At 41.1% G+C, this 9,918-nt stretch overlaps 1 protein-coding gene across 1 annotated transcript in view; it reads right to left on the reverse strand.

Annotated features, from left to right (window-relative positions):
* LOC118535837 (uncharacterized) overlaps positions 1-9,918 on the reverse strand; it is a 117,094-nt gene that overhangs the window by 106,831 nt on the left and 345 nt on the right. The window contains exon 2 of the mRNA XM_078074148.1: positions 9,658-9,768. The gene's annotated coding sequence lies outside the window, so the exon portion shown is untranslated. The remainder of the gene's footprint in view (positions 1-9,657; positions 9,769-9,918) is intronic.

Here is a 9,918-nt window from a genome sequence, read left to right on the forward strand (position 1 = left end):
AGCATTTGCAATAGAACCAAAACCAAAAAAAAAAAAGAATGCCTAGGAATAAATCTAATAAAAGAAGTACAAGACCTCTACACTGAAAATGTGAAACATAAAACACTGCTGAAAAAATTAAAGAATACCCCCCAAAATGGAGGAATATATCATGTTCATGGATGGACAACTCAGTATTTGAAGATGTCAGATCTCCCTAATTTCATTTATAAAGTCAGTGGAATCTCAATTAAAATCACAGCATTTTTTAAAGATATTGACAAGGTGATTATAAAATGTATATGAAAAAAATCAAAGAATAGAAAAACCCAGGCAATCTTGAAATAGAATAATAAAACCGGATGACTTACACTACCAGATATCAAAACTTATTTTAGAGCCAGAGCAACTAAGATAGGAAGGTATTGGCACAAGAATAGATTAGCAGACCAATGGAACAAAAATAGAGTCCACAAACAGACATGAACATATGGTCATATGGGACAGGTGACAAAGGAGCTCTAAAGCTACAGCAGTGATCAGGACCGTGTGATACGGACTAAGGAATAGACAAATAGGTCAATGGAACGCAATAGAGAGCCCAGAAACAGATCCACATAAATACAGTCAATTGATCTTTCACAGAGGAGCGAAGGTGATACAATAGAGCAAAGACCATCTTTTCAACCAGTGGTGCTGGAACAACTGGACATCCACATGCAGAAGCATGAAGTCCAGACACAGACCTTAAACCCTTCACCAAACTAACTCAAACTGGATCACAGACCTAAATGTAAAAGGCAGAACTCCAAAACTCCTAGAAGGTAACACAGGAGAAAACCTAGAAGACCTTGGGTACGGCGATGAGTTTTTATACAACACCAAAGGCACAATCCATGAAAGAAACAATGGATAAACTGGACTTCATTACAATTAGAAACTTCCGCTCTGCAAAAATCAATGTCAAGAGAATGGAAAGACAAGCCACAGGCTGGGAGAAAAATAATTGCAAAACACATCTGATATTGGTCTATTGTCCAAAATATACAAAGAACTCTTAAGACTCAACAATAAGGGGTGTCTATGTGGCTTAGTCGGTTAAGCGTCTGCTTTTGGCTCACGCACGTCATGATCCCAGGGTCCTGGGATTCAGCCCTGCATCGGGCTCCCTGCTCAGAGGGGAGCCTGCTTCTCCCTCTCCCTCTGCCACTCCCCCTGCTTGTCCTTTCTCTCTCTCGCTCACTCTCTCTCAAATAAATAAATAAAATCTTTTTTTAAAAAAGACTCAACAATAAGAAAACAACAAATCTGATTTTAAAATGAGCCAAAAACCTTGACAGACACCTCACTGAAGATATACAGATGGCAAATTAGCATATGAAAAGATGCTTCACATCATAAGTCACAGGGAAAAGAAAATTAAAACAAGATAGCACTACATACCTACTAGAATGGCCAAAATCCAGAACACTGACAAAACCAAATGCTGGTTAGGATGTGGAGCACTAGGAAAGAGAGTTCCTATTTGTCACTGGGGGAATGCAAAACACCCACTTTGCAATCTAGTTTGGCAGTTTACAGAACTAAACATACTCTTATCATACAGTGATTTACCCAAAGGAGTTTAAAACTGATGTCCATACAAAAACCTGTACATGGATGTTTATGACAGCTTTATTCAGTTATACAATAAACTGAATACTATTATTCAATAACAGTATCATTGCCAAAACTTGGAAGCAGCCAAGACGTCCTTCAGTAGTGAACAGATAAAACAAGCTGTGGTACATCCCTACAATGTAAAATTATTCAATACTAAAAAGAAATGAGCTATCAGCCATGAAAAGACATGGAAGAAATTAAATGTGTATTATTGAGTGAAAGAAGCCAATCTGAAAAGGCTACATACTGTGTGATCCCAACTATAAGACATTCTGGAAAAGGCAAAACTATAGAGACAGTAAAAAGAGCAGTGGTTGCCAGGGATTATCAGGGGAGAGGGGGATGGACAGGCAGAACACAGAGGATTTTTAGGACAGTAAGACTACTCTGTAGGTTACTATAATGGTAAATACAAGTCATTACAAATTCGTCCAAATCTGTAGAATGTGCAAGCCCAAGAGTGAACCCTAGTGTAAACTATGAACTTTGATGGATAGTGACGTGTTGATGTAGGTTCATTGATTATAACAAACGTATTCCTCTGGTGAGGAGTGTTGATAACAGAGAGAGGCTACAATAATGGGTGTGAGGGTACAGGGTCTACGCGAAATCTCTGCGCCTCCTGCTCAGTTTTGCTTTGAACCTAAAACCGCTCTAAAAAGTAAAGTCTATTAAAGAAAATCACTAACCATAAAAAATACATTAGTAAATTAAACTTCATTAAAATTAACATATTCACCAAAACATACTATTACGTGAGTGAAAAGGCATGCCACAGACCAAAAGATTATTGCGATATCTGTCAAAGCAAATCTTACCTAAAATTAGAAAGAAACGCCAAAACTAGTAACAAAAAGATAGACAATGTAATCTTTTTAAATGGGCCAAAGATAAGAACAGGTACTTCACAAAGATTTGAATGAGCTATCCAGATGGCCAATAAGTATATGAAAAGGTATTTGACTTCATTAATTATCAAGGGAATACAAGTTACATAGCACTACATCCCCCAGATAAGCTAAATTTGAAAGGACTGACGATACCACGTTTTGGCAGGAATATGCAGGAACTGGAATTCTCAGACACTCTTGGTGGGAGTGTAACTTGATACCACGATTTCAGAAAATTGGCAGCATTACCAAAGCTAAGTATAAGAAAAACCCATGATCCAGCAATTCCATTTCTTAGGTACATACCCAACTGAAATGAGCACTTGTGTCTCTAAAAATCATGTATAAGAATGTTCATAGAATAGGGTGCCTGGGTGGCTCAGTCGTTAAGCATCTGCCTTCAGCTTAAGTCATGATCCCAGGGTCCTGGGAGATCGAGTCCCACACTGGGCTCTCTGCTGACACCTTCTCTCTCTCCCTCTGCCTGCCACTCCCCCTGCTTGTGCTCTCTCTCAAATAAATAAATTTTTAAAAAATCTTTAAAAAAAAAAAGAACGTTCATAGAAGCTTCATAATAATAGCTCAAACCTGGAAACAACCCCTATATCATCAACAATGGAATGGATGAGAAAATTGTGATATAGTTATACAATCAAATATTATGTAACAATGAAAGTTAATGAACTCCACCTACATAGAATAAAATGGATGAATTTTACAGACATAATGTGGAATGAAGGAAGCCAGTCCAAAAAAAGTACATACTGTATGATTCGTTTTGAATGATGTTCAAACACAGAGGGAAATAATCTATTGTGGGCGCACCTGGGTGGCTCAGTCGTTAAGTGTCTGCCTTCGGCTCGGGTCATGATCCCAGGGTCCTGGGATCGATCCCCGCATCGGGCTCCCTGCTTGGTGGGAAGCCTGCTTCCCCCTCTCACACTCCCCCTACTTGTGTTCTTACCTAAAATATCACTGTGTTTGTCTCTGTCAAATAAATAAATAAAATCTTAAAAAAAAAAAAAAGAAAGACTCTATTGTGATAGAAGTCAGAAGAGTGGTTCCTCCTGGAGATTATTATTGCCCCAGCAGGACACAAGGGAGGCTATTGGGATGCTGAAATGTTCTACCTTGATGTGGGTGGTAGTTAGGTATATACATGTACATGCAAGAGTTTATTAAGCTATACATTCACATCTTTTTAAAAAGTAAATACATATTGTTATCCATCTTTCAGAATACCTGGGTGGCTCAGTCAGTTAAGCGTCTGCCTTCTGCTCAAGTCATGATCCCAGGGTCCTGGGATGGAGGCCCGCATTGGGCTCCCTGCTCTGCGGGAAGCCTGCTTCTCCCTCTCCCGCTCCCCCACTTGTGCTCTCCCTCCCTCTCTCTCTCTCTCTCTTTCTCTGACAAATAAATAAAATCTTTTAAAAACAAAATATATTATTATCCACCTTTCAAGATCTTTCTCAAGTTCTAGCTCTTTCTGAGGCCTGCCCAGAATACTTTTCCCCTTACCAGATCTGGGCATTTTGCATTCTGAAACAGTGCCACACCGGTCGGCCCTTAGTGTTGCTCTAACTTCTCTGTGTAAGCACCTCAAGGGTAGGATAATTCTGTCGTAGACTCTAGGCACCCCACAACCCCTACTGCTGACGCTGGAACCCAATACGTGCTCAGTAAATATCTTCACACCCACTGGCCATTTATAGGAAGCTTTGGTGGCAAGCATTAGTGGGCACCAGTCTTGAGGATGGGCTGAGGGATGTTCTCCACACCCTATCTTTCCTTCCCATGGGAAAGATAGGCTAGTTGGGATCAAGTAATTGACCAACGAAGGAGCAAACCAAGAACTCCTTTATAAAAGGATACCCTTCTCTCCAGAGGTGTATGAGGCTCTGTCTGGTCTGTCCCAAAATCTGTGTGAGTATTCCCACCTCTGGCTAGGGCTTCATGAGGAAATTAAACCTGAGGAAGTAAGCCCAAGGAAATACCAGATAGTTCCCCTGCAGGTGGCTAGTTGTGGAGAGGTTAAAGGTCACCATGTGAAAGGTTAAAGACAGAGACTCTCTGAATACACATTTTGGATAAATGCAGAAGGAATAAATACTAAAGTCAATATTTGACTAAACTAAAGCTATTACCAATATTGAATGAACTTCTGGAATACAAGAATAAATCTAAACTCTCATATAATGTTTTTATTATTACAACTTAAACATTTAAAAATGTTAGCAGACCCATTATAGGAGTTTGACCCTGTACTGAAGGAAAAATAATTTAATTTCTCAGTAATGACAGCTGCTGGGTTGCTCCTGTGGTTATTACAGTGCACATTTACAATATTAAATATACATTTACTTTCAACCAAGGACAATGGAGGGCAAGATTTTATTTTTCTCAAACGACAATCCTCATTCCAGTTATGTTAATTAGACAGGATGACAACCTCCACAAACACCTGATCTTTAATCACACTCAAGTTTGGGAAACTAGAAATAATGCCAAAGTAAGTATCTGCCTATATGATCCCCTGAAAAACAAGGCCAAAACCAAATTTCAGTGCCTCCATAGATATAGAAGGATGAAGATTGGCTGCTATTTGTCACCCTAGGAGCAAAACAAAAAATATATATATTTATCTGTGGTAGAAAATTAGATTTTATGTTTAAAAAGAAGAACAACTCTTTCACTTAGCAGGACAACCACTAAATATTCTGTCCTATCCCCAGAGAGATCAGATAATGGTAGAGCCCAAGGAAACATGAAGACCAAATCCTTATCTTCACAGGGCTCCCAGTCTTTTTGGAACGACAAAATGTCAGCACTCAAAGATACCGTGAGTTATATTAGATAGTCAGATTCCTAATTGTTAAAGAGCAAAAGGTACAGATACGATTTAACATCAGGAGAGAAGCGCTCCCCTGGAAATGACAGAGCAAACCTTTGTCCAGACCAGCGGCTCTCCAACAGGGGGCCAAAAACGGAGTCCGGCAATCAACGGGCTGAATAAATAAGATGTGGCACCCAGAGTGATTACCACTTACCTACTTACTATGTAAGCTTTAAGTACTTCACACCTAATCATTTAATCCTCAAAGAAAACCCCTCTGAGTTGGAACTAGCATGATTCCCATTTTAGAGCTCAGGAAAACTTGCCCAAGGACCCACAGTGTTTTCAATGATGAAACTGAGAAATGTGAACCCAAGCCAGAGCTCAAGAACTTAACCTTTACACTATGCAGATCTCTTATGTGCAAATCTCACACAAAGGTCTACGATTTTTCAAGTGTATGAAAATGGACGGGGTGGGGGGGCGCCTGGGTGGCCCAATGGGTTAAGCGTCCGACTCTGGATCTCAGCTCAGGTCTTGATCTCAGGGTTGTGAGTTCAAGCACCACGTTGGGCTCCATGCTAGGTGTGGAGCCTACCTAGAATAAAAGTAATAATGAAAAGAAAGAACCAGTGACCACTGAAATAAGTAAGTAAATAAATGTATGTTTCATGAACTATGGAGTAGCTGTTTTAGTCAGTAGTATAGGTTGCATTTTCTCAATCAAAAGACACCAAAAGTAGAAAGAAATTATGTAAGTGTCCTTAACATTTTTGGTATTACATTTTTAAAAATTCCAGTATAGTTATCATAGTAATGTTATATTAGTTTCAAGTGTACAATATAATGATTCGACAACTCTACATTACTCAGTGCTCATTAAGTGTGCTCTTAATCCCCTCCACCTAGTTCACCCATTCCCCACCCATCTCCCCTCTGGTAACCATCAGTTTGTTCTCTAGAGTTAAGAGTCTCTTATTTTCTTTGTTCGTTTTGTTTCTGAAATTCCACATATGAAATCATATGGTATTTGTCTTTCTCTGACTTATCTCGCTTAGCATTACACTCTCTAGATCCATCCATGTTGTTGAAAATGGCAAGATGCCTTTTTTATGGCTAAGTAATATTCCATTGTATGAATATACCACATCTTTATCCTTCATCTATCAATGGACACTTGGGCTACTTCCATAATTTAGCTTTTGAAAATACTGCTGCAATAAACATAGGGGTGCATATATCTTTTCGAATTAGTGTTTTCATATTCTTTGGATAAATACCCAGTAGTTTGCTATTACATTTTTGACACAAATCATACTGGTAATGTTGTAATCCTTAGGCTAGGTGGCATATTCCCAAGGTTCATCATGTTGGTATGTTACATACGGTGTGTATGTGTACATGTACAAACACCCACAAATACTCATTTCACATACTTCTGAATGATTGAAATACATATGTATATGTATTTGAATGATTCAAATACATATATATATATATATATATATATATATATTAAATGTTTAAGAGCATTGGCAGTCAAAGAAGGTCAAAAAGGCAACTTTAAAATTCAGGAGGGTCTTCATGTCTGAAGGACGGGCCTAGCATTAGGGAGGTGAATTAGATGAGCTCAGGAAAGCTGATTTTGGCAATAACAAAGCTTTTTACCACAGCATGTGTCATCTACAGAGTAAGGTGGGTGATTTAAAAAAAAAAAGTATGTTCTCTAGCAAAAAGGAAAAATTTTAGAAGGATTTTGAATGAGTGATTAATACCACTGGAAATAATTACATTGTTAAACATCTTTAATGTGAATACTAATTTAAATAGGCTAGGAACAGGATCAGTCAGGGGAGGGAAAGAACAGAATATCTGCGTACTTTTTACATTGAGTATGTGTAAGCTTTACAATCAGAAGAACATAAAGTGAAGAATCGGGGGAAAAAAACTGGAAACCATAAGGTTCTAGTCTGGGAACTCAAGACCCCAGTCCTACTGCCCCTCCCCTCTCCCTTCCACTTCTCAGCCCCTCCTGTACTCATCCACAGAACGGGTCAGAACTTTTTCACTGGAAACCTTTCCCTCTTATCCTTCATCTTTCCCTTCCACCCTATCATTCCCCTCTCTAGTAGACTTGCATGTGCTTAGCACTCTGCCCCCATCTCCACCATTACACTTAACCACATTAGAGTAATGACCATCATTCAGGAACCACCCACTTCAAGGTGGGCACTGTGCTAGATACCTGCCCGATGTTCCCTCTTTCCCAACCATCACAATTCCTCCCATTGACAAATGTTACTATCCCCAGAACATGCTCCAGATCAAATAGTATGAGGGTGACCCAACTCTCAGTGGCAAGTGCATCTTAAGCACTCAATATGTGCTAACAGAAACTAAAAGATGTAGACTTACACTACTTGCTTCCAATAAAGAAAAAGATATAGGGGCGCCTCGGTGGCTCAGTTGTTAAGCGTCTGCCTTCGGCTCAGGTCATGATCCCAGGGTCCTGGGATCGAGCCCCCGCATCGGGCTCCCTGCTCCGTGGGAAGCCTGCTTCTCCCTCTCCCACTCCCCCTGCTTGTGTTCCCTCTCTCACTGTGTCTCTCTCTGTCAAATAAATAAATAAAATCTTTTAAAAAAGGAAAAAGAAAAAGACCTAGAAAAGCAGTCCTCTAAAGGTGAACTTTTCTTTTCCATCCCAACTCATTCCTCCAGATAATACCCAATGGTCTTAGCATCAAAAGAAACTAGCACAGGGGCGTCTGGGTGGCTCAGTCGGTTCCAAGTGTCTGACTCTTCAGTTTTGGCTCAGGTCATGATCTCCGGGTCCTGCGGTTGAACCCAGGGATGGGCTCTGCGCTCAGCCTTGAGTCCACTTGAGATTCTTCCCCTTCCCTCTCCCTATTCTTGCCCCCCACTTCTAAAATAAATCAATAAATAAAATCCTACCAAGAAAAGAAAGAAAGAAGAAAGAAGGAAGGAAGGAAGGAAGAAAGGGAAAGAAAGAAACTAGCACACGTTGGGATAGCCAAGTGCATAAACCAACAGCAAGGTAACTGCCAACCCATCCAGCCAGCACCTTACCCACCACCCGTCTCCTGGAGTTTTGGAGAACCTCCACACTGTTACTTTTTACTCTACCAAGGGACCCATAGAAAAGAAATAGATTCAGGCGCCTGGGTGGCTCAATTGGTTAAATGAATGCCTTCGGCTCACGTCATGATCCCAGGGTGCTGGGATCGAGTCCCACATAGGGCTCTCTCCCCTGCTCAGCGGGGAGCCTGCTTCTCCCTCTGCCTGCCACTCCCCCTTCTTGTGCTCTCTGTCAAATAAATAAAATCTTTAAATAAGATAAAATAAAACGAAATCTCTCTTAAAAAAAAAAAAAAAGAAATAGATTTATCCCCTCATACCCTCTAAGGGCATCCCCAGTCATCCAATGAGACGTGTTAGTTGTGGCTAAACTCATTTGCTGTAAATTGCTGGAGGAAACGGTTTTATTTCTTCCGCATCCCCTTCCCGTTAGGCTCCATCAGAAAGAACTATAATCAACGATCAAATTACGTTAGGGTATTGCAATTTCACCTATAATAGGGTAAATTATGTACCAAAATGGGACAGCTTGCATACAACAGCACAGTGCCAGGCACATAGCGGGGACTCCAAAAAAAAGATTACTGGAATACAAATTTATGCAGCCAATAACTTTGATACCACTCACCAGGCACTATGTTAAACTGGGGTTGAGTGCTGAGCAAAATCAACACTCTCTAGATGGTTCTTTTTTGTTTAGGTTAACTAGGGGCTGCAGAACTGACTTGCTGCACAGATCCTCTCCACAGGCAGTCGATAAACACTTGAGAACCAAATATTCTTTCCCGTGGGTCTTTGGTAAAATGGAATGACTTTTTTCGTGACTTCAAATCATTTTTATTCTTGAATATTAATCTAAACGGTCGTTTTACTATTGCCGGGGAAGGTCCCTTTAATATGCGCCCCATTTAAAGAGTCCTTAGCTCAGCGGGTCCTTTCTTGCAAATCGGCTGCCCCTAGCATTTTAAAGAGCTACAGGCGGCACGTGTTCCCGGCTCGGGGGAAATCAAGGTAGCTTTCCCCGATTCTGTGCACTGGGGTTACTCCCCACCTGACTCCCCTTTCCTTCTCGCTCCCCAATTCGTTAAGTATATATACGTTAAGTAAACATGGGGAGGCCATGCCGTCTGCGATTACGACCGGCTTTTATAAAAATGCGCGTCTCGGGTGCGGGAAGCGCAACGCGCTGCCACTCACCTCCGGCTACACGGCTCTAAGCAAACCACGCTGCAGGCTGCAATGTATAGGGCGGATCTGGTGCGGCTGGCCAACTCGGTACTGGAGTGATGCAGGGGGATGGAGAAGGATCTGGAAGAATCCGGTTAGACCGGGAAACGGGCGGGGGACGGCTCGGGAAGGGCGCTGGGGCTTGGGGAGGGGGTGAGCGGGGGAAATCCCCAGAGTCCGAGGGTCCCAGGAGTGGGAGGAGGGAGGCCAGGCAGCCAGAAGGAGAAATGA

The sequence above is a fragment of the Halichoerus grypus genome, chromosome 6 (assembly GCF_964656455.1).
Source record: "Halichoerus grypus chromosome 6, mHalGry1.hap1.1, whole genome shotgun sequence".
NCBI classification, from domain to species: domain Eukaryota; kingdom Metazoa; phylum Chordata; class Mammalia; order Carnivora; family Phocidae; genus Halichoerus; species Halichoerus grypus.